Raw genomic sequence first — 23,825 nt, 5'->3', positions numbered from 1 at the left:
AGTGTCTCCTGAGGGCGAAATCAGGATTGGGAGTAGGTCAGTTGGGGCTCCAGCTGGGGAGAGATGTTCTTTAACAGTTCAATTTGCAAGCATTTGGACCAATTCTGGTGCATTCTAGCTCCTACCGTAAAAGGCGTCCATGAAAAGCTTCCAGACGGCATTGGGATTCCTGCCTTGAGCCACTTATTGGTGGTATCTTGAGAACCAGCACAGCGATTCAGTACCAGGACTACTGAGCAGGTTTGCATGACTGTGGTTAGTGACAATAACAGTTGAATGTGACAACAAAGCACAGTCGTTTTAATCCAGAGACATTAAACCATGAAAAAGGCATCCCTGTGCATCTTGGCATCAATGAAAGACACCCAGCAGCTGGGAAGTTGGCACTACCGAGTTCAGACCCACGCTTACCTCGTGCCATCACTTCAGACTGCTCCCTGGGTCTGTCAAGCATGTTACTAAACCATAAAACTCTTTGTTGAATCTCACTCTTCTCAAGGGTTAGACCAGATATGGTTCATTTCGGTGTCCCCATTTCTTGAGAAATACCTGTTGTGTGAATAAAGGAACAGGTGAACACCTTTTACAGGGGTAGCAGTAGGCTTGTACAAGTTAAGTGGTCTGCTCAAGATCACACAGCTTCTACCAAGCAGGATGGGGCAGGAGCAGGTCAGGTCTTCTAGACCCTCCTCTACACCAGAGTAGAGGACCTGGTGCTCTCAGGTTTTGAGCCCAGATAATTTTTTGTTCGTGAGAGTGGGGGGTGGGGGGCTGTCCTGTTATAAGATGTTTGGCAGCATCCCTGGCCTCTAACCATTGGATGACAGTAGAGCCTCTCCACTTGTGACGGCTGAAGGTGTTTCCAGACATTGCTCAGCGTCCACTTGGGGCACATCTGCCATTGGGACCCACTACCCTAGATCTTCTAGAGATTTATATCCCATCTATAGAGGATGCCATAAAGGGGTCTTTCTTCTATTTATATTTTTTCTTTAGAGGATACACTATGTGCTTTTAAGAAACTACCAGGTACATGAATAATCTGCTTTTAGCATCTGATTTGGGCTTTGTTGGAAACTTAGAATTTTGTGTACAGCGGCCCTAAGGACAAAGTTGCTCTGGATGTAGTTACAGTGGCTGGAAGGCACTCAGCAGCTCAGTAGTGGCCTCCAGTGTGGGGGGCACACAAGCCGGCCCATACAGATGTGAAAAGAAAAGCTTAGGCCTTCTATGTGTATCATTATTTTATCTTTTAAAATACATTAATGTGTGTTTCCTACCGTTCAAAATGTTAGTTTTAAAATATACATAATAGTTTAATGGGCTTGAGTAAAATTTATAAGTGCAAATATATATACGTGTGTGTGTGTGTCTAGCTATTGCTCAAAACTTACCATGGAGGGCTGTGTGCTGGGTGCTGTGTGTGCTTGTTTTCATACAGAAACTGCCCCGGAGTCACTGATGTTGTGCAGTTTTGTCCGGAGTTGTGGGCTGTGGACTCCCCCAGCTCCAGGCCTCACTCGCTCACCTGAACAGGTGTCTGTGGATCGCACACGGAGTGCTGGTTCTCTTACCAGGGCTGTGGACACGGTGGGCACTCACACCAGGTCCCTGCAGTGAGGGAGGGGAGGGGGAGACCACGAGCCTGTGCGTGCAGAGAGCACTTCTCGGGCTGGCCCTTGGGGGAGAGGGAGAGGGAGATGACTCATGCCCAGGGACCAGATGCCAAGGCAGCAGGAATGGAAAAGAGGAGCATTCCAGGCACAGTGGGTGGGGGTAGGGGGGTGGGGACTGTGCCCAGAGGCAGGGACTTAGGCAAGGGCCCAGTTCATGTGGGCTGTGTACACAGCTGATGCTCAACAAGTAGTCCTAGCAAGCCTGTACTGGCCGGTAAAGTACTGTCGTATCTCCAAGCTGCTTGGAGACTAGCTTCTGACCCAAGTCCCCAAGGTGCCCCTGGCAGCCCTGGCACCTCCCTGCAGTGACCCCTGCCCTCACTACAATCCAGCCACTGGAGAGTTAACGTCTGGCCCAGCCAGGGGACATTCAGGACTCTGTGGTTGGGGTTTGTTCGGTTTGGTTGATGCCCAGTGACATTCAGGAAAAGCTGGGCAGGTTGTCCAACATTTTGAATATCACTGTTGGCTGTGTGTATCAAATTATTGAATTTGAATTTTATCTGGAAGATGATGGTCAGCCTTTGTGAGAGTTTGAGGAGGAAACAGCATGATTTTGCTTTAGAGGGATTATTATGGAAGCAGCAGGGAGGTCGACGGGTCCTGGGGAGAGAGCTGAGGTACTGCACTGAGGCAGTGTCAGGAGGCCTGGAGAGGAGGGGTGGATGAGAGAAACATCAAGGGTGGAGGGAGGGAGAGAGACAGAGGGAGAGAATGAGCGGGATGACTCTGTACCTTGGGAGGCCGAGAGGACAAGAAGGTGGGCCCCAGGTCTGCAGAGGGAGCTCCTTGCTGAGATTCAGAACACAGGAGGGCGAGGGGTTGCACAGGGGGGCGGTACCCCGTGGTGTCAGGCCCAGAGAGGAAGATGTTTTCCGCAGATGTAGCTGCATCCCAGCTACAGCGTGTTCCTGGGCACAGTGCAGCCGTCTGCGGGGCGCTTGGCCCCACCAAATCCAAGCTAAGTGCACGGTGGCAAATACAACTTCAGGATTGAGTGGTGCCTTTAGCTTCCCTGGCTGCGGGAAGGTCACCTTTCCGAGGATCAGTGGACTGTCTGTGGAGCAACAGCACTGGCTGCGCCCAGTTGCATGGAAGCAGGTGCGGTGCATGTGGGCTCCTCCCCCCCCCCCCCCCCCCCCCCCGCCCTGCCTTCCTGGGGGAGTGTAGCTGAGTGTGCGTCTGAGCCACAGGTGATCTGTCTCTGTCACACATGTGGCTCCAAGCTGGGACTGGGCCCCACTCTGTCCCCATCCACGGCCGACCTGAGTCGAACCCGACAGAGCTCCCTGACTGTCTTCTGCCAGGTGTCCAGTTGGGCCTTGCGGATCCAGGGGGAGCCAACGTGTTCCTACCTTCAGGGCCTCCACTGGGGACATGATGCTTTCTGACGAGACGAAGGGTGGCTTCTCGTGCTGGTGAGAGACAGCAAGAGCAGGAATCTGCACGAAACCCCCAGCAGAAGCCAAAGCCTCCAACTGGGGAAAGGCAGGAGGTATTTAGCAAGATGACAGCAGCCGACCTTGGCTGCAACACAGGGTAGGAGATGGCCAGGGGGGCAGAAGACATGGAAAGGGAAAGGCCAGAGTGTGGAAGATCCTGTTTCATTGAGCAGGTGGCCGGAGCCACACAGCACGCTGCTGGGTGGGAGAGGGAGAGGACGAGAAAGGAAGGTTTCCTTGGCGGGAGAGGTACAGGGGGAGGAAAGGTGACTTCTGAGTCTGCGATCACGTCGGGGAGAGTCTCTGAAGGCCTGAACCTGGGCACAGCAGACCCGGCACTCCCATGGCTTTTAGCAGATGATTTCATTTTTTTCTACTATCCCTTCTTCACCAAAGGCTATGAAAATAGTAGAAATGTTGTTTTCTCCGTCGGCAACTTCACACAACATCTCTTGATGTCACCTGGAGCTTCTTAAAAGGGAAATAGCTGCCTTATTTGTAAGAATGACCATTTAGAATCATTCACCGATTGGCTAATAACTCGACATAAATTCAATTACGATGGAAACTTGGCATAAGGAGAGGCTGGCTCCATTCCTAGGAGGAGACCACGTTGCAGGGAAGACAGGTGGTTACTACTATGTGAAGAAACCCTCGAGTACAAGAGGGAACAACAACGTCCTGTCAGAAAAGCAGGGCGAAGGGCTTGACATAGCAGTTACGAAAGAAGCGATTTGAGTATCCACTGAGCATCCCAGAGCATGTTCAGATGAAGACTGGGGTGCCGTCTTCTCTCCCTCCGACTAGAAGGCAGCCAGGGAGCACCCGTCCTCTTACAGGTGGAGGGATGGACCCTAACTGGAGGAGGACCATGGCCCAGGTGGCAGGGAGGATGAGGCAGGGTGGCCCGAGGAGAACAGGTCTGGGCGAGTGGGTCTCATGCTCCCGAGGGAAGCCCCCTGGGGTGAGAGTCCTCAGCTGCTGGTGTCCGGGGAGAGAGTCTCTCCCCGTCCTGCAGCTTTGCTCTTGCAGTTTTCCGGAGTGGCCACAAGGTGTCCATGTGAAGAACGCAAACAAGTCAATGCCCAGCAATTGCTCAACCGTTGAGCTAAATTTCAAAACACTAGGGAGTTCCCAGTTTTAAAAATGCTCATTTGAAGAGTGGGAAAAAATCCACAGAAGTGCAGTGGTCGGGGTATCAGTTCACTTCCTTCCCAGCGGTGCAAGGGGCCTCTGTATTCCGAGGGGTCGTGCAGGGGCACAGCACCTCTGGGACTCTTGGCAGGTATCCCCTCCCAAGTCTGGAGTTCGCCCCAGGACACTGGACTCTGAACCCAGGCCCGGGGACTCTGGGCCTCCCTAAGTGATGGCAGTGTGATGTCTGGGCAGATCCGAGGCCTCACAGTTCCTTTCCAGCCTCATTGAGCTCTGGTGCCAAGCCCCGGCTTCCTCTGCTGGGTTATTGACTTCCTCTTAGTGTTGCTGAGAAGGTCAAATGCAAGGAGATAAGGCAAGTGATAAAGGCAGGAGGGAATCATGGTTGTGGGCCGGCTCCAGGGCCAGATAGCTCCGAGGGGACACCGGTCGCCACCCAGCTGTGTGACCGTGGAAGTCACTACACCTCTTCCAGCCTCCCTCCGTTCCTGGGGTAAAGAGCCTCCAAATCACCTGTCTCACGGGCTCGCTGTGCCCACACGTGCCAGGCACTCAGGCTGCCGTCCAGCATTCTCTCCGTACAACAGTGCCGATCGCTAGGCCTCGGGCATCTCGTGTGCATCTCTTCCACCGGGTGCGCTGCCCGGCCTCGCTGCATCCTGCCTCGTTAGCATCTGTGTCCTCCGCATGGCTGCGAGCTCTTCAAACACGGAGGCTGCGCATATACACACATCTCCTCGACGTGGAGACAGCTCAGGGTCAGCTGCTCCTGTCCCTCATTTACAGCACGAGGAGCAGAGCCTGGAGGGGGGCCTGAGCTGCCCTGCCCTGCACACCAGCGGCCCTTCTGTGCCGCAGCTCCTGTGCCTCTGGATGGCAAGACGTCAGGGCGGGAAAACTCACTCCGAGCGTGTCCCCCATGTCGGCACATCAGCGGGGGCGCGGCTGCCACGTGTGGGGCCCTCACTGGGTGCCCGACGCTGGTGGAAGCACACTTTCACGGAGCAGCCACGTGAACACTCGCACTCAGCCTGCGAGATGGGCACCGTCGTTACCTGAATTTGACAGGCGAGGACGTGGAGACACAGAAAGGTTAATTTAACGTCCGACAACCCAGTAGGGGAGTCTGGATCCAGGTCCAGAGCACTTAATCACCCAGCAGTATTGCCTCTCAGGAAGCTTCCAATGCATTTTTTTGGATGGAATTGAAAAGTAAGAATGGAAACGGATCCGTACGACGGTGCATGTGGGGAGCGACCGTGGGTATGCAGTCAAGTTCTCCCTTCAGACCTGCTTTAAATACGCGTGTGGGGAGGGAGGCGGGGCACCTGCCAGGCATGATTTAATGAGTGGGACGAAGGGCGTGAGGGGAGCGTCTGAGCTCGGGAGCTGTCCAGTCCAGGGCAGCGGGGAGCAGGAGCCATGCAGAAGGCCTGGGAGCTGCCGGGAGCCCATGGCGGGACCACAGGCAGCTCTCTTCTGAAAAGGCTCAGCGCTCTGAGCACCTGCAGGCTGTGTCGGTACACCCCGGAGCTCTGTCACCCTGCTGCATCCTGCAAGCCCAGATGGGTGATGGGTGGGGTCCTCCTGGGTACCAGCTCTGTTGATGAGTAGGGGCTTTCTGGAGCCCTGTGCCAGCAAGACTGGGATTGTGCCCAGTGCAGTGGAGAGAGCTTAGAGACGCCCCGTGTATCCATGAGGGCCATGGGCCATACTGAAGTCAGTTGGGTCCCAAGCCTGCCCTTTCTGAAAGACCCTAGCAACCCTCGTCCTTGCAGCTTCTCCAGGCTCCATAGGGTGGCCAGGCTGCCTGGAGCTGGGGTTGTGGGCTCTGCCTAGGAACTGAGTGCAGCAGGCTGAGCCACCCAGGTCTCCACCCCAGAACATTGTACCCTACATTCCATGCTCCAAGTCACACAGGGACACCCCGTCCTCCCCCAGAGGGAGTGGGCATGATGTCTCCTATGGCTGTCCCCAGCTGCTGGGCAAGAGCCTCTTCCCTTCCTCCCTCCCTGCAATGTCTCTGTGCTGTGTGTTATTGTTGGCTGACGTGAGCAAGGTTGAACATCTGCCAAACATCTGCTCATGTCTCCTGAATGTGCTCCCAAACAGACGGGCAGGAAGCAGCACCACCCTTGCGCTGAAGTGCCAGGGCCTGTGAGCAGCTACCCCAGGACACCGCCTGGCTCACTGGGGGGCTGGTGGGATCCCCTGAACTGGGAGCTCATCTCCTTGGGGGGAGCCGGGAGGGGGCAGGAGAGGTCTCTCAGTTCCTCATCCTTCCCATCTTCCCCAGAAGGGATGTGGCTAAGTGTCAGGGACACTGGACCGAGGAGGGGCCTGTGGGAGATGGCAGGGGGCAGAAAGCAGGCCGTGTTAGAGCCCTCCCTTCCCTGGGTGGGCGTGGGCGTGGGGCGTCCTTAGCCTGGGCTCCTCAGGAAATAGACCCCATGCAGATGTGAACGCACACAGCTTATTTGACGTAGGTGCATTGGGGATGCTGTGAAGCAGGGAAGGAGGAAGTCTGGAAGAATACCTGATTCAGCAGCTGATGGACACAGGGGGCAAGTGGGACCCCATCTCCCTGAGGAATCAGAAGACAGGGTGAGCCTCAGACACCCGCCACCTGCCACTGACAAAAGCGGCCCCTGGGCCTGGGCCTCCTCGCCATCCAGCTTTCCTGGCCCCTGGCATGACATGGGCAGGGAGGAAGCCTCAGGTGCTTGCAGTCAGGACACAGAGGGATTGTGGGTGGGATGTGACAGTCTGTGCCACAAGGGAAAAAGCCCCTGGAAGGAGAATTAGGAGTGTTGGCCCATCATCAGTTCTGCCCCCCATCTTCCCTCTCTTGGCCCTCTTCTCTGGGAATCCATCCCTCATACCTGTCTCTCTGGGTTCCCATGTAGCCCTAGCCCTGAACAAGCCAGGGATGGAGCCTTTCTCTCGTCCTCTATCCTGTCCTGTGGGCTAGTTTCTTCCCGTCCCCTGGATGAATACTCTGCTATCCCTTTGGTGGGAAAGTATCTTTTGAACCACTTTACGTTGCTGAACACCTGAACCCAGACTGCTCAGCAGCTGCAATGGGATTTTCCCTTGTACTACTGAGTCCAGGACTAGCTGCAGAGGCGAGCCTCCCCTCCTCCTCTGTGCCTGGTTCCCTGCAGGCAGGAGGCCCTGGTAGGTTCTCTCTTCCATCCTACCGAGGGTGGTGTCTGACCTGTGGGGTTGGAGCCTAGGGGGAGAATAGGGTTTTGGGAAATCAGGACAGTCTCTTCCTTCTGGGTTCCCCAGTCTTGACAGATAGATGGCCAAGGTGACAGTCTGTCTTGAGGGTCTTGCTGAGGCTTTGGGGTATCTCCCACTCCTGGGTCTAACCTAGACTCTCCTGTTGAAGGAAATGTGTCCCCCCTCCAACAGAGGCTTACTCTCAGCCTCTGATCATCCCCCATTCTTTGGAGTTCTTCCCACCTGGGTCTGCTTACTCTTCCAGGACGCCCTCTAAATAATCCCCCATCTAGCCTGGTTCCCATCTGGCCCTTAGGCCAGTGATGGAGTCTTTGAGTCCCATCAGGTTTGGGGAGTGCAGACCTATCCCAATGCAGTTACCTCTCTCTTATAGTGTCAAGGCAGGTAGGTGCCTTCCTCACAATGCCCCCTCCTTTGCCTAGCGCCCCAATCCATGGACTCCAGGGTAACTCTCTGGTCCGATGAGGGGCCACGATGGGCTGCTCACTGCAGTGTCCCTCACAAGCAGCCAAGAGCCTGGCAGTTAGCTAATAAAGCCCAGCATGTGTGTGTCGAGCGGCTGAATGAGTCCTTCACATTTGGCCAGGCCCCAGCCTGGTCCGGGAGGGCTCTCCGGAGTGTGCTGACCCAGCAGGACGCTTGCAGGAGGACCTTGGAGGGATCTTTTGCTGAGGCTGGTGTGAGGGCCAGATCGGCTCCCCACCTCCTCTGCAGCGTTTGATGGATCATCACACTTAGTTGGGGGGGAAGAGGGAGCCTAGGCCTGGCCCAGCAGCCCTAAATCTGTGACAACAGCGCTGCAAATGGCAGCTTTGCCTCTCTTCGCTTTGTTTCAAATGAGCCACTGAGAGAGCTTGAAGAGCTGACCTCGGGATCTGAGGCTCAGCTATGCTTTTGCCTCAGGGCCCTGTGTGCTCAAATATTGGGAGGAGCAGCTTCCGGGTGCTGGTCTTCATTCCTTGCTTGGCTCAGGGTTCATTTGAAGCTCCTGGGCAAGGCTCACTCTTCAGAAAGCTGAGGTCTCTTCCAGTCATGCCGTCTTTGCCTCCTCTTTAATGCCAAGTCTTCCTCAATTCCCCCAAGCTTTCTGGTTCCCATTCTCCAGTTTTCTGAAAGGAAGTGGATTTTCAAGGAAAACCTTTGGGTGGAAAGGTGTTGATCTGGTGGGAAAGTCTACTGCCATGGCTTGTACTACTTCCTCTCCTGCAGAAGGCTGCATGGTCCGAGAGACGACGCTTTAAAATGAAGTGTGATGGGAACTCCACTAGGTGATGTTCACAGGTTGGAAAAATTGGGGCAAAATAGCTGTTCTGATCAAACGGTTTCATTCTGAGGTCTATTTTTTTTTAAAGATTTTATTTATTTATTCATGAGAAACACAGAGAGTGAGGCAGAGACACAGGCAGAGGGAGAAGCGGGCTCCATGCAGGGAGCCCGAGGACTCCAATCACGCCAATCCCGGGACTCCAGGATCACGCCCTGGGCTCAACCACTGAGCCACCCAGGCATCTGTTCATTTACTCATTCATTCATCGAGCCCCTGGCTGTGGCCCAGGTGTTGGGGATTACAAGGGACAGTCGGTGTAACTTGGCTGACGTCTCCCTTTTGGATCTACATGTGGTCCTCACCACATGCATGTGCACCATACAGACAAGGGAGCTCTTGCTCACTCCAGGTGACCCCTCATGCAGCTGCTCACCCCATGCTCTTGCGTGTACCTCGCTCCATACCCTTCCATCCACCGACTACACAGCTTGTTCTGTATCACTCTCGCCTTGTCCTGATGCCTTCCTTTAATCTTGGTTCCTATCCATAGGGATTCTGAACTTAACTGCCTTTGTGAACCTTCCCCAGGATCTCCCTGCTCTCATAAGTGATGCACGGTACCTGAGGCTGAAGAGTTCATGGTTTTGTGGAATATGTAAAACTGTGGCAGGGTCGGAATAGTTACTCCGTGGTATCATTTGGAGGATTCTTGTATTCTGTTGTCACCATGATTATCTTCATGAAGTCCTACCTTCCCATAAAGGGGTGGCAATGAAGGGGCTAATTAGATAGAATCCAGCCCTAGATCTTATTCCAATGCAATCATTCAAACAGTTCCTTTAGGTCAGAAGTTCAATCTCTGAAGTTTGTCCCCACTATCTTTCCCTACCCTGAGACGGCATTTGGGGTGCATGGGGTAACCAGATGCGCCAGGCAGCAGGGAGAAAGTTGGTCCATGAATTGGGAATGGCCCTGCTAGATCCTCGCTGAGCCCTACCCGACACACCTGGATCCTCTGTCCCCTGGACCGGTGACTGCTAAGGGCTGGTGACCAGCTCCCCGCCCCCAACATCCCAGGGATGCTGGTGACAGGAGTGTGTGGCTGGAGCCATCAGTGATCCAGCCTCTCTGTTGGCCTGGTCAGGACTTCACAGTCCTCGCTGGTTGACCTAGTGTCACCTTAGTTCTCCACATGGCCATGGCCGTCCTGATGCCCTCGGGTATAGGCTACTTTGTCGCGGAGGCAGGAAACTCTCTGGCAAGCTCCCCAGTCAAACTCTCAGCCAATTTCGGCTTATCCTTTCCAAGACATTGGAACTTCTTGATCACGTGCACGGTGCAAAGGAAGGGGAAGCAGCTCATCACTGCCAAATACGAGGGCCACCTTCCCAGTCCTGAGGCAGCTCCCGTTCACCATGGTATGGTTTCCCTCTGGGGTGAGAGGGTCGTGACTTCTCTATGGCCAGACCTGTGAGGAGTCCGACATGGACTGGTCAAAAGCACTTTCCTCACCTCCCCTAAGACCTCAGGACCAGAAGACCCGGCTCCTATTCCCCTCTCCCCGCAGGGCAGCATCCGAGGCCACTGCATCTCCTCCAAGGTCAGAGGTAGTTTCTCTATATTAGGGAATACACTAAGAAATTTTGCATCTGAATGTGCTTGCTGATAAGCCAGGGAGGAATGGGGGTGAAAAACCATTGGGAAATTCCTTTCTTACAGCAAAAATCTGGCTTACAGGACTGGGGTGTGGCAGGAGACCGCAGAGTCCCGGATGACTTGCTTTGCCTACGTTGCTGGCACCTGACCGCTTGCCTTTCCTCCCGTCTCCAGACAGGTGCACGCCTCAGGCTGCCTAGAAACAGAATGGAAACAAAAATCCAAAAGAGGAAAGCACACGAATATATTTTTAGAACATTACTACCGTATCCAAATGCCAGCATTGTGTAAACATCAGTGACGCAGAACAGAGGAGGGAAGGACACGCTGGTGCTTTGGGAATGAGGAAGACTTTACCCGGTGGAGCCAGGGTTATACAGTATGCCGAATCCTCAAAGAGCTTTGCGAAAGGCGCCTACAGAGAATATAGATTTCCAAGGATAAAGTCAATTGACTTCTTAAGTACCGAATCCTGGGGCACCTGGGTGGCTCAGTTGATTAAGCATCCGACTCTTGGTTTTGGCTCAGGCCCTGATCTCAGGGTCGTGGGATTGGGCCCCTGAGTTGAGTCGGGCTCTGACCTAAGCAGGGAGTCTGCTTGAGATTCTCTCCCTTTGCCTCCCCCTCTCTAAAATAAAAAAATAAAATAAAGTCTTTAAAAAAGCCAATAACCATATCTCCCAAGCAACTAAACTATCTGTTGATATAAATATTTGTTTTCTCCTGATCACAAAGTAATAAGCACTCAATGTAGTAAATTGAGGAAAACATAAAATAAGTATTGTTAATTTTCAGTGTGTTTCTTTAACATATATTTTAGATGCTATATAACACCGCAGGGACTCATGTCAAAATTGATGTGAGCGAGTGACCTGTGCTCCTAAGCTCCTGAATTTTGGGGTTAACCTGGGACTGTGAAATACCCTAGCTCTTCCTAAGTTAGAAATTGGTAATCGAAGTAAGATGCTGCAGTGACAAAACCCAGAAGTACATGGTACTGACCCGTTGGCCAGGCTACCGGAAGCGAGGAAACCAGCAGCCCCTGTTGTGCACTGGTAAAATACTGATGAGGCTAGTCCCTTGTGATGGAGCTTGCAGCCCCAGGGGAAGAGGTTGGAACACAGTCCGCTGGTGTGGGCTGGTGGTCACTGGCTGTTTAACAAAGGTATGACAAGGAAGGCAGGAGCATCAAGAACTGATGAGTTTCCAAGAGAAATAAAAGGAATAAAGAAAATGGGACAAGTTTTCTGAATTGGATTAAGGAGGACCTGGGGTGGCCAGAGGCAAATGTCAGACTGAGGGTGTGGTGCCCGGCGTGGCGCCCTGTTGGAATCAGGGTGGAACTCAGAAGAAAGGCATGTCTCTAACACCTATTTCAGGTCTTCCCCTGGCTGGAATGTCTCAGAGCAAATAGGAGAAGAAGGTCTGTAAATGTCACACCCACTGCTACCCGTTGCCTGGAGGCCGCAGCTCTGACATTGAAGGAAGAGGCTCAGGGGCATGAAATGAAGAAATAAAGCACATCTGAGAAGCAAGTCCTGGAAGAACAACGGGTGTGGTTTCTGGATGTGAAACAGACTACTGAATTTGAGAGTTGTACTGCCAAAAAAAAAAAAAAAAAAAAAAAAAAAAGAAAGATCCTGCCTTAAGAAGCCTGTGATTATTTGAGACTATTAACTCTGTGGCTGCCCTGAGACCCCAACCATTCAACAGGCAGCGAGCAGGCTAAGGCGTGTTTGCAGCCCCTGTAGAGGAAAGACATGCTTTCCCAAGCCCACTTCAGATGAGGCCGAAGAGGTGAAGGGTGTCCATGTGCTCATCCTGGCTGCCTTGGGATATGCATGTCAGAGGGTAAGTTCTAGGCAATAGGTCCAGCGTAGAAATGATGTGGTCACTTTTGGCCTGAGATCCTGGAAGGCCCCTGTCCCGTCTTCCATGCATCTCATCCCCATCACAGAGCTCTGGGGTGTCACGTTGTGGTGGTGGATGCACTTACCTCCATGACGTAGGGTAGAGGCCTACATGCTGCCTTGAAGAGGCACCAGAAGTGCATCAGACCTTGTGGGGATGAGACAAATAACTTCTTCTGGGTTAAAATACTGAGATTTGAGGATTAAGTTCATCATTTCCTCTAACATCACTCTTCTGACCAATGGAGAACATACCACACCCACATCATCATTTAAATAAAATTGAGATTATACTTGTCCATAATTGGCATGCAATATCTGTATTATTAATATCTCCCATACTGTGTAAAATAGTCTTTGAAAACATGACTTTTAATAGCTTCCTTATATTTTCCTGAATTATTTCATTGATCATGTACAATGCTGGGGAAGGCATGGTAAGAAAAACAAGTTCACGCACTGGCAGCAAAAGAATAATTTAATGCAGCTTTTCTGAAATGCAAACAGTAACATGTTTATCTCCTTGGATCCAGTAATTCTATCTCTGGAACCTTGCCCTAAGGAGACAAGACAGGTGGGCAAATATATATGGGGGAAGATTTTTGTTTCAGCTTTATTTATAATATCAAATATTAGGAATAATATAAATATCCAACAGTAAGTCAATAGTTACATAAGTGATGACCATTAGCCTGCTTGTTGATGAGGCTTGTTTAGCATCAGATGGCTGCAGCCTGAGATGTGGAACGTGGGTCTGATCTAATAACTGGCAGATTGCATCTCTGCTTTCACACTGTACCTATTCATCTCCTGCTGGTTGCCTCCGATGACGGAGGGGAGGCTGGCCAAGCTTTGTCTCCTTTTCACTTCCTTGGCAAGTCATGGCTCCTGGCTGCAGATACTTCACATGGTTTCTTGGACATCATACGGTGACAGCCCAACATTTGGTTACATAAAGTGCAAATGAATCATGAACACGTGGATTATATTTCCGTTCAAATACACAGGGATTTCAATTTATGGGAAATGGACTGTGGGCTGTACCCATGAGCACTAGGTTTGGGAAATTGGTTGATGGCTGATCAGATCCTCAGTGTAGGTATGTTCATCTGCTGCCCCCCCAAATCACCTCCTTAGCACCCTAGAGATGACAACTGTTTCATTCCAGGGGCCTCCAAGAAAGACGGAAAGCCAAATGAGTTTGCCAAAGGGTTCCTGAGGTTTATTTGTTCTGTCCCAAAGCCAGAGAAGACTGAACAAAATGCAAAATGGACCCTCCCTTCCTCTTGGCTTCTGTGTTGGAACTTCGAAAGTTTTTTTTTTTTTTTTTTTTTAATCTCTTTCTTCCCTGTCTTCCCTGCCCTGGTGCCGTGCATCTCGTCATTGTTTGTCTCTTCTGTGTTGGGATTTCCTCAGGCTTCATCTTTAGCCATTTCTCTTACTGTACTTTCTAGGTTATTTCCAATCTGAGCCCTTGGCTTTGACTCCTCTCTATACGCTGATGATGGTCAGATGGCTGTCCCCGGCCCAGGTCTCTCTCCTGACCTCTAGTCCCTGCGTCCACGTGCTCACCAAGCATCCCTCCGTTCTGAAGTCCCCAGTTTCCCAATCTCACTGTACCCTCTGTTTCCCATTCCAGCCACTCTCCCTGCATTCACTATTTTAGTCACTGAAAGTGCCATTCATTCCATTGTTAATACCATTAGTTAATTAGTTCAGAAAACTTTGAGCTCTCACCAAGTGCTCTCACCAAGTGCCAGCTGCTGATTTAGATAACAGGACACAGAGAGGAGTAAGACCTAGGTCTTGCCTTCAACATACTGACATACAGCATGGTAGATGGATGTGCAGGTGAATGATCATAGGACACTGGGGAGCACAGCATTGGAGATACACAGAAGATCCTTATAGTGTGCATGCAGAAGGGCCACAGATCACATCAGGGTGGGGGTGGGGGGCCTGGGGATTCTAAGGAGGGTTGTGAAAAGGTGACATCCTAGCAGTGGATCAAAGGATGAGCTGAATAGACTGGATGAGGTGGTTGGAGGGGGCCAGGCACAAGCCTGGGGGTGAGAAGCAGTGCGGTTGAGGGAGGGGGGCCGAGGCAAGGGTGTCTAGTGAGGCTGCAGGGGACACAGAGGCCAGAGAGAAGAGGTCTTGCATCCCTTGCTCATGGGTTTAGATTTTATCCGATAGTGTTTATAGAATCTTGGAGGGGTATTACCTACAAGGTATAAAGGTTCGGTTTCTGTGGCTACAGGAGCAGATACACTTGACGCAGAGGAAGGCAGAGATGCCAGGTGGCTCTGGGGGCACCCTGGCTGCCAAGTAGGAGAGCCTAAGCTAGGACATGGCAGGGGCAACAGAGAGGTCTGTGCACTTGAGGGATGCCTTGAATGTATACTGGCCTTGAATTAAATGTAGAAATAAAGAAAAGTAGGAGTGGGAGATAGTTGTGGATGCTGGGCTAGGTCATGGGGAGCATAGTAATGGTGTCGGGAGAGCAAGCATGGGGACTTCTTAGAAATGGTCTCTGTGTGGATTGGTGGCTCCTGAACACACCCTGTTTTGGGTTGGTGTACGGTGCTGCACACGGTTCCTCTGGTTCAGACAAGCCCACTTCCCACTCCCCTGACCTTCAAATTCAACCCGTCAGCCCATGACTCCTCTGACCTGACTGTGCAGGATCTGTGTCCATTTCTATGCTTTCAAATCTCCCAGGGGGCAGACTTCATCCCAAGCGGCCTCTCCCTTAGAAGCTCCTGGGGTCACAGCCCAGCTGCTGTTCACTTGCTATATGCTGGATGCTGAATGCTTCTTGGCAGGAAGCGAAACTTCTTCTTTTTGGTTATGGAAAGTCAATGTGTTAAAAAAAACAAGGACATGATGGACACCTCCGAGCTTATAACTTCGACACCTGTTCTCCTTGTGGTCTTGGGACACCTGTTACCGGTGTGATCTCAGGGAGGTTTGTGTGGATGGTGGCCATCTGCTGGTATGACTGGGGCTGTGGCAACCTCTCTGAGCTCTAGCTGCCCATCAGGTGCGTGGAGAGTTCCGTGTCGGCTAGCGAACGGCCAATAGCCTGGAGGCGGAGCCCGATGACCATAGGGTGTGGGCTCAGACCTTGCAGAGATCAGCGTGGGAGAGGAGCTGCTGGAAACAGGCCAACAGAGGGGTGGCTGCAGCAAGGGGAACTCGCATACAAGGCCTTCCCCTTGCTTCTCGGCAGCGCAGGATGAGTGTCGGCTGAAAAAGTGTTCCTTGCGGAGGTTGAGGACAGAAGGAGGGGATAAGGTGCTGGGGACAGTGTTGGGGATAGCATTGAGTGCAGGGGTCCTGGACTTCACAACTTGACTCTTGGGTCTTCCTTCAGAACTGAGTTCTGACTTTTGGTGCCAACTTTCCATACTTTAAACCTCCTCGGAGAGGAGACCGGGCCTTGGGTGGGCCCTTGGCCTCTTCCAGGCTGGCATCCCTGCAAACATGAGAAGGTCCCTGTGGAGAGGTGGGGCTCACACAGCAGTCCTTGTCCCCCTGGCTGAGCCTCCTCGGTCAGTCTGCACTCAGCATGCCCGCCATGCCTCTGCCTTCCCCAGCTCTCCCTAGCTGGACCCCCCGAAGAATCTCTGAGTGCAGGACCAAACTGACCCAAGGAGCAGGACCCTTTGGATCTCCAAACAGTGGGCTCATTACCTATCCGCTCCTCCAAGGAAGAGTGAAGCCACGACTCGCCGGGGCTTCCCATGCAGCGTTTGTGTTGGTTCTGGTTCCCAGGTGACTCCTGTGACCCCCACTCCCCGAGTCCCCTATGCTTCCCGTGCCCTTGCGTGGGCTGCTGCTGGAGTTGCTGTCCTTCCTGATCCCTGTGCTATGACAGATGGCCTGGCTGAACCTGCATGGTCAGTCAGCCAACCGGAGAGTGGCCACCAGTACCTGCTGGGAACGTGTCTGTTCCTTCTCCACCTTCTTGTCCAAGTGGGAGGGAGATAACCAGGCTTCCGTGGAGGCATTCTGCAATGCGGGGCTGACCACAACGGCCTTGATTAAGAGAGGTAAGGCATATGAAGCGATTGGTGCAGTGCCTAGCCAGAGCAGATACCACTGAGTAACTCTCATCACTACCATCATCACCATCGTCACTGTTTGTCACAAGTAATTGTACATAACCTCTCCATTGTGCACTGTCGGGGCCCAGCGAACACGATCCTACCATCGGACGGGACACAATCAGCCGACAAGTGGAGTCTGGAATTGAAGGGCTCTGCTTCCAGGGCAGAGCATGCATGCTTCCTCCCTGGAAAGAGAGAAGACAAACTGTAGTTCACGAGGGATCCCCAGGGCTCTGAGGTCTGGGGGCCATGGTGTTCAGTCCATCACTGGTCAGTCTCGAGTTGGGAAGAGGCTGGCGAAAGATGAGTAAGGCGGGACCATGGACAGAGCAGGAAGGGGGAGCCTCTGGATGGCCTCATGAGTGTTGGCCGCCATGGGGATGCTCCTGTCCTGCCAGGAGGTGGCTCGGGTCAGACCTGGGAGAACAGAAGAAAGGGCTGCCAGAGGGTCACAGAGGAGTTATCTCCGCTGGTACCTGCGGCACTGGCTGAGCTCTGGGGTCTGGTTGGGAAGTCCTTGTCATCTTCAACCGGCTTTCTTTTTTTTTTAATAATAAATTTATTTTTTATTGGTGTTCAATTTGCCAACATACAGAATAACACCCAGTGATTCATTGCATCTGAATCTTTGGGGTAAATCCCCAGCAGTGCAATTGCTGGGTCGTAGGGCAGGTCTATTTTTAACTCTTTGAGGAACCTCCACACAGTTTTCCAGAGTGGCTGCACCAGTTCACATTCCCACCAACAGTGTAAGAGGGTTCCCTTTTCTCCGCATCCTCTCCAACATTTGTGGTTTCCTGCCTTGTTAATTTGCCCCATTCTCACTGGTGTGAGGTGGCATCTCATTGTGGTTTTGATTTGTATTTCCCTGATGGCCAGTGATGCGGAGCATTTTCTCATGTGCGTGTTGGCCACGTCTATGTCTTCCTCTGTGAGATTTCTCTTCATGTCTTTTGCCCATTTCATGATTGGATTGTTTGTTTCTTTGGTGTTGAGTTTAAGAAGTTCTTTATAGAGCTTGGAAACTAGCCCTTTATCTGATACGTCATTTGCAAATATATTCTCCCATTCTGTAGGTTGTCTTTTAGTTTTGTTGACTGTATCCTTTGCTGTACAAAAGCTTCTTCTCTTGATGAAGTCCCAATAGTTCATTTTTGCTTTTGTTTCTTTTGCCTTCGTGGATGTATCTTGCAAGAAATTACTGTGGCCAAGTTCAAAAAGGGTGTTGCCTGTGTTCTCTAGGATTTTGATGGAATCTTGTCTCACATTTAGATCTTTCACCCATTTTGAGTTTATCTTTGTGTATGGTGCAAGAGAGTGGCCTAGTTTCATTCTTCTGCATGTGGATGTCCAATTTTCCCAGCACCATTTATTGAAGAGACTGTCTTTCTTCCAATGGATAGTCTTTCCTCCTTTATTGAATATTAGTTGACCATAAAGTTCAGGGTCCACTTCTGGGTTCTCTATTCTGTTCCATGATCTATGTGTCTGTTTTTGTGCCAGTATCACACTGTCTTGATGACCACAGCTTTGTAGTACAACCTGAAATCTGGCATTGTGATGCCCCCAGCTATGGTTTTCTTTTTTAAAATTCCCCTGGCTATTCTGGGTCTTTTCTGATTCCACACAAATCTTAAAATAATTCGTTCTAACTCTCTGAAGAAAGTCCATGGTATTTTGATAGGGATTGCATTAAACGTGTATATTGCCCTGGGTAACATTGACATTTTCACAATATTAATTCTGCCAATCCATGAGCATGGAATGTTTTTCCATCTCTTTGTGTCTTCCTCAATTTCTTTCAGAAGTGTTCTATAGTTTTTAGGGTATAGATCTTTTACCTCTTTGGTTAGGTTTATTCCTAGGTATCTTTTGCTTTTGGGTGCAATTGTAAATGGGATTGACTCCTTAATTTCTCTTTCTTCAATCTAATTGTTCGTGTATAGAAATGCCACTGACTTCTGAGCATTGATTTTGTATCCTGCCACACTGCCAAATTGCTGTATGAGTTCTAGCAATCTTGGGGTGGAGGCTTTTGGGTTTTCTATGTAGAGTATCATGTCATCGGCGAAGAGGAGAGTTTGACTTCTTCCTTGCCAATTTGAATGCCTTTAATGTCTTTTTGTTGTCTGATTGCTGAGGCTAGGACTTCCAGTACTATGTTGAATAGCTTTCTGATGCCAGGTATTATTGTGACTTTCTTCCCTGTGACCTACGCTTACTCTTGGGGACTCACACATAGCCAACTTAGTGTTGGCCATGGGCAAGGAATGACAAATGTATATGTGTACCCATGTGTATACACATACGTGTGTATGTCCGTGTACACATACGTGTGTGTATACACATCCACATAATGTAACGCACATACAAAATGCAAAACTGTACATTAAAACCACAGAAGCCTTCCAGAATAAAATGAGACTTTATGCTTTTGGGTCTGCAGAAAATGTTTCATGATAAATTAAAAATTTAAGATGTGAGAAGATACTTCTGGACGTGCTTTCAAAAGCACCAAGTATGTAAAAGTTTGATAAAGCAAGTTCTGCCCAGCTCCACGATCTGCTGGGATGTGTCCCTGTTTGGGCTTCTCTCTCTGATTCTACTGGTCACCAGGCAGTGGTAGATAGGGGCTCTGGGGGCAGAGGAGTGGTGGGAATAGGTGGCCTTTGGGACCCTCCCCGTTCCTGTGATGGTTCATCTTTGGGTACATCATTTTCCCTCTAGACCACAACACGTCTGGGTGTGGATGAGAGGGGTGCTGTAGGACAGGGGCTTCCAGACGTGCTCAGCTGAACCTGGGGGGATGCTGACCAGTGGTACAGGGGGAGGTGGTGATGAGCTATAGACTCATCATCCTGCCTTCAGCCAGGATGAATTCATGTTCATCTGTCATTGTTTTATCTATTAATGTTCCATGTGAGACGTTTGAGAGAAAGGGATCTGGTCTTCCTAAAAGTTTGCAAACCACACAGATTAGTTCACCCCTAAGCCCTTCCAGCTCTGACTTCCCTGGTTCCACGACTGACTCTCTCAGGCCTGGAGTGGGTTCCAAAAATCCCCACCTTCCCAGCGGGGGACCTGGGAGCAGGTCCTCTGCACGGATGCAGTCACCTACCCATGTCGTTCTTGACTGAGCACCAAACAGCCCTTTCTTGGTCGTTACAGAAGAGCGCTGGGTGTGTCACGCCCATCATTTCTTACTTCTGGGACCCCAGCACACACACCCCAGCCCACCTCTGAGGCTTTGTTTCCACATCTGTAAAAAGGGGACCACTGAACACCAAATGCGGTCTTGCAGGATAGGTGGTTCCCTCTGGCTGGTGGGGTGAAGGGTAGGGACCATCATGTCAGGTGGTTAACAGTTAAGGCAGGTGCTGTGGTTTCTGGAGTTGCCACAGATGATGGACAGAATTTCAAGACTTTTTTTTCAGATCTGGGATTACCAGCCTGTGTTTCACCCTTTGCCAAATGGGCTAGGAGATCCAGTTTGCCCCTGAAATAATGTTCAAACATCATAAATGCCATGATTTGGTATATTAGGCTGTCTCTATAATTTTCTGAGTACAAAAGTAAATTTTAAAGCCAGTGAACATTTAAAAATGAATGGGTTGGTTGACCAAGAATATTGGTTCTTTGGCGCATGTAACCATCCATGGGGACGAAGGCACTCAGGTTAATAATTACACATTTAGACTGAAAAACAGTTCCCTGGCTTTGGCTGAGGCAGCCCAGGCTCCTGTAGGGTCACTATCACACAGCCGGTCACATGACCCTCCAGGTAACCTCATCGGATGACAGGGCAGGCCACGTGCTCCTCGGGGAGGACCTGGACGCAGAGCCTGGGAGGTCTGTGACTTGGGGTGACGCTGATCAACAAGGGCTCAGCTCTTGCTTACACATGGAACGGGACTTGGCAGGGTCAGCCGGGCACTCAGAGGCACAGCTGAGGGGCAGCGGGAGAAAGTGGCCCCAGGCTGCCATGGGCCCGGCTCCTGGAAGCCCTGGCAGTGGGCCGAGTCCCGGGGAGCAGAGGAGCAGGGCATGGATGGGGCCGTCTGCCCTGGGAAGGGGTCCGGGCCAGCTCCTGTGGTGGGGGGCAAGGGTGAGCAGTTGGGAAGAGAGGAGCCCCGTTTCCACGTCAGAGGCCGAGAACTTGACGGGATGCATGGTCCAGGGCAAGGTTCAGGGCAGGTTCCAGGTCCAGCAGGGAGGGGATAGGCCCATCCGCAGAAGTGGGAGGCAGGCCTGGCGGGGCAGACGGACGCATGGGAGCCGGAGGCCCAGGGCTCACGGAAGGCCGGCAGGCTTTGTGCCCACAGCTCCGAGCATCTGCAGCCCACCAGCCACGCTTGCTGAGACGCCCACAGCCTGGCTTCCTGGGCAGGACTGGCTCAGGACCGGGTATGGCCCACTGTGCGGCTGAGGAAAGACCCAGGCCCCCCGAAGTGAGCACACCCCAGGGGGCTGCTGGGTCGGGGGAGGTCAACACCATACACTTCCCAGTCCTAGGACCCCAGCCCTGCTAGTGGGAGCAGAGGCAGAGGCCAAGAGGGGCCAGTGGGTTGGAATGTGGGAGCTTGAGGCGGTTTAAATAGTAAGAGACGGGATCCCGTTCTTTGTGGCAGACCTTGTGCGACAGATGAGATCGGGTGCATTCAGGGTGGTGTGGCGGTGGACCCGACCTTGAGTGAACTAAAGATACTCCCTCTGTCACCTCATGGTGCCCAGGAGGGGCCAAGGAGGCGACTCTGTTTATGGGAGGAGGCCACAGAGAGAAGCCCCCTCCCCCACCCCCAGATACGAGACCTGCTTCCCCAACGTTCTAGGCTCTTCCCTTACAATCTGTGAGGATGCCTAAAATTGTGCCATGTGGCCCCCCTCACCCACCTGGCCCGGGCACCTCCTGAGCAGAAGTTGCCATGTGAGGAAGCCCGGCGGTTTGGAGGCTTCCTGGTGGAGCAGGTGGGGGGACAGACACCCGGGGGCCAACAGCAATGCCCTCGCAGGTCTACCTTAGCTTCTCCCCTGCTGCACACTTGGGAAATGTTAAGCTCAGAGGCCAGGCCGCTGGGCCCGGGATTCCCACTGCGGCCTCTCGAGCTTTTCCACCGAAGCCCCGGAGACACAGGATAAGATGGAAAAGGAGTCATCAGTGCGGAGAACCCAGCAAGCAGGCTGTCCTAGGGGTGTGCAGATTGGCAGATTGGCTGAGGAAATCATTCTGCAAATACTTCTGGAACATCTGCCACGTGCCAGGCACTGTTCTGGACACTCGGGCACATCAGTGAAGGAAGCACAGCCCTCTTGCTCATGACGGACACAGGCTGTGCCTCTGTGCACGGCTCTGGCCTTCCACGCATTACGGCTTCCTATGTATATGCTGTTCCCCCACTTTTTTTGCTAAGAAATAAACTTGTTCTTTTTGGAGAAAAAAATAAATTAGGAAATACAGAATAAAAAAAATAAAAAAGTGTTCATAATCCCACTGGCCACAGATAACTTCTGTTCACATCTCGGCACGTAGCTGATAGCCTATTTACAGGAAAAAATAATATGCACGAACGTGCAGCCTTCCTTATTTCTCTGTAACTGGACTCACTTGTAAACCCTCCCTTCTGCTGATGCTAATGCTAATGTTAGTCATTCCTGATTTACTGCTGATTTTACCCTGTCCCCTCTGGGCACCTATCTGCTCAGTCCAGTCAGAGTTTGAGTGCTGGGTGCTGAGTACTGTCAGGGTGCTGCGGAGGGTGATAGCCATGCATGGGCGCCTCTTGGAGCGCTCGGTGTGCATGGAGCCCGCCAGCCTCTCCCTTGTCCCCGAGGCTCCACCCCACCCAGCTGAGCGCCCAGGCAACTGCTTCTCACAGCCACTCAGGGCACTCCCCTCCATCCGCATCTAGCTGTCTGGAGCTCCCCAGGAGCACTGGCACGTTCAGGCTATTCTGGGTACCCTCTCAAGGCCCAGGGAACTTTCAGCCACACTCCCTCTGTGGGAGAACGTGTCCACTCCGGTAGGCATTTCATGTGGAAGTGTGTCCTCTCTTGTCTCCCATGTGCACTGTGTGTCTGGTTATCAATCAGGAGGCATCAGAGTGGGGCTCCTTCTCAGGCCCCCATGCAGATCTTTGAACCCCAATCACCTCCACTTGGGTGGATCTTTTGTCTCCTTTTGGATAAGAAGACAACCTTTTTCTTTTTAAAGATTCTATTTATTTGAGAGAGAGAGAGAGCATGAGCAGAGGGGAGGGTCAGAAGGAGAGGGAGACTGCCCACCAAGCAGGAAGCCCAATGTGGGGCTTGATGCGGAACTCGATCCCAGGGCCTCAGGATCACGACCTGAGCCAATGGCAGATGCTTAGCCGACTGAGCCACCCAGGCGCTCCAAGAAGGCAACTTGTTCTTTCATCATCACATGGCTTTTCCCAAATCTGTGAGCTTATGTAAATACTGTGCTTTGACTCCTCCAGACTTTGCTGTTTGTAGTCAAAGGCAAGCTTTCAGGATCGAGGAAAACAAAATGAAAACAAAATGAAAACAAAATGAAAACAAACTCAAACATAGTAGTTTCCGATTGCTGCTGTAAGAAATCACCACAAAAGTGGTGGCTTAAAGCAATACAAAGTCATTATCTTGTCGTTCTTGAGGTCAGAAGTGTAGAAGGGTCTCCCCGGACTGTAGTCAAGGTATTGGCAGGGCTGTGTTCCCTTCTGGAGACTGGAGGGGGAATCCATTTCCTTCTGGAGGCCACCTGCATCCGTGTCTCATGGCTGCATCTGTGCCTCATGGTTGCATCTGTGGCTCATGGCTGCATTCATGGCTCGTGGCTGCACCTGTGGCTCGTGGCTGCATCTGTGCCTTGTGGCTGGCTTTGTGGCTTGTGGCTGCATTTGTGGCTCGTGGCTGCATTCGTGGCTCATGACTGCATTCATGACTCATGGCTGCATTCGTGGTTCATGGCTGCATCTGAGCCTCATGGCTGCATCTGTGCCTCATGGCTACATCCGTGGCTCGTGGCTGCATCCGTGGCTCGTGGCTGCATCTGTGGCTCATGGCCCCATCCTCTGTCATCAAAGCTGGCACTGTGGCTTCTCAAACTCTGACCCCCTCTTCTGCCTCCCCCTCTCACATTCATAGACCCTTCTGATTACATGGGTCTCACCTGGGTAATCCAGGATAATCCCTTTATCTTAAAGTCAGCTGATCAGCAAGTTCATTTCCATCTTCAACCTTAACTCCCCTCCAAGCACCATAACACATTCAAAGATTCCTCCTACAGGATGTGGACCTTTTATGTAGGGGTCAATAATCTGCCTACCACTCCGAATAAAAACTCCTTTGTCAAAGGCTTAATTCAT

The sequence above is a fragment of the Canis lupus genome, chromosome 3 (genome assembly GCF_011100685.1).
Source record: "Canis lupus familiaris isolate Mischka breed German Shepherd chromosome 3, alternate assembly UU_Cfam_GSD_1.0, whole genome shotgun sequence".
NCBI lineage: Eukaryota > Metazoa > Chordata > Mammalia > Carnivora > Canidae > Canis > Canis lupus.
This window is presented reverse-complemented; position numbering follows the sequence as displayed.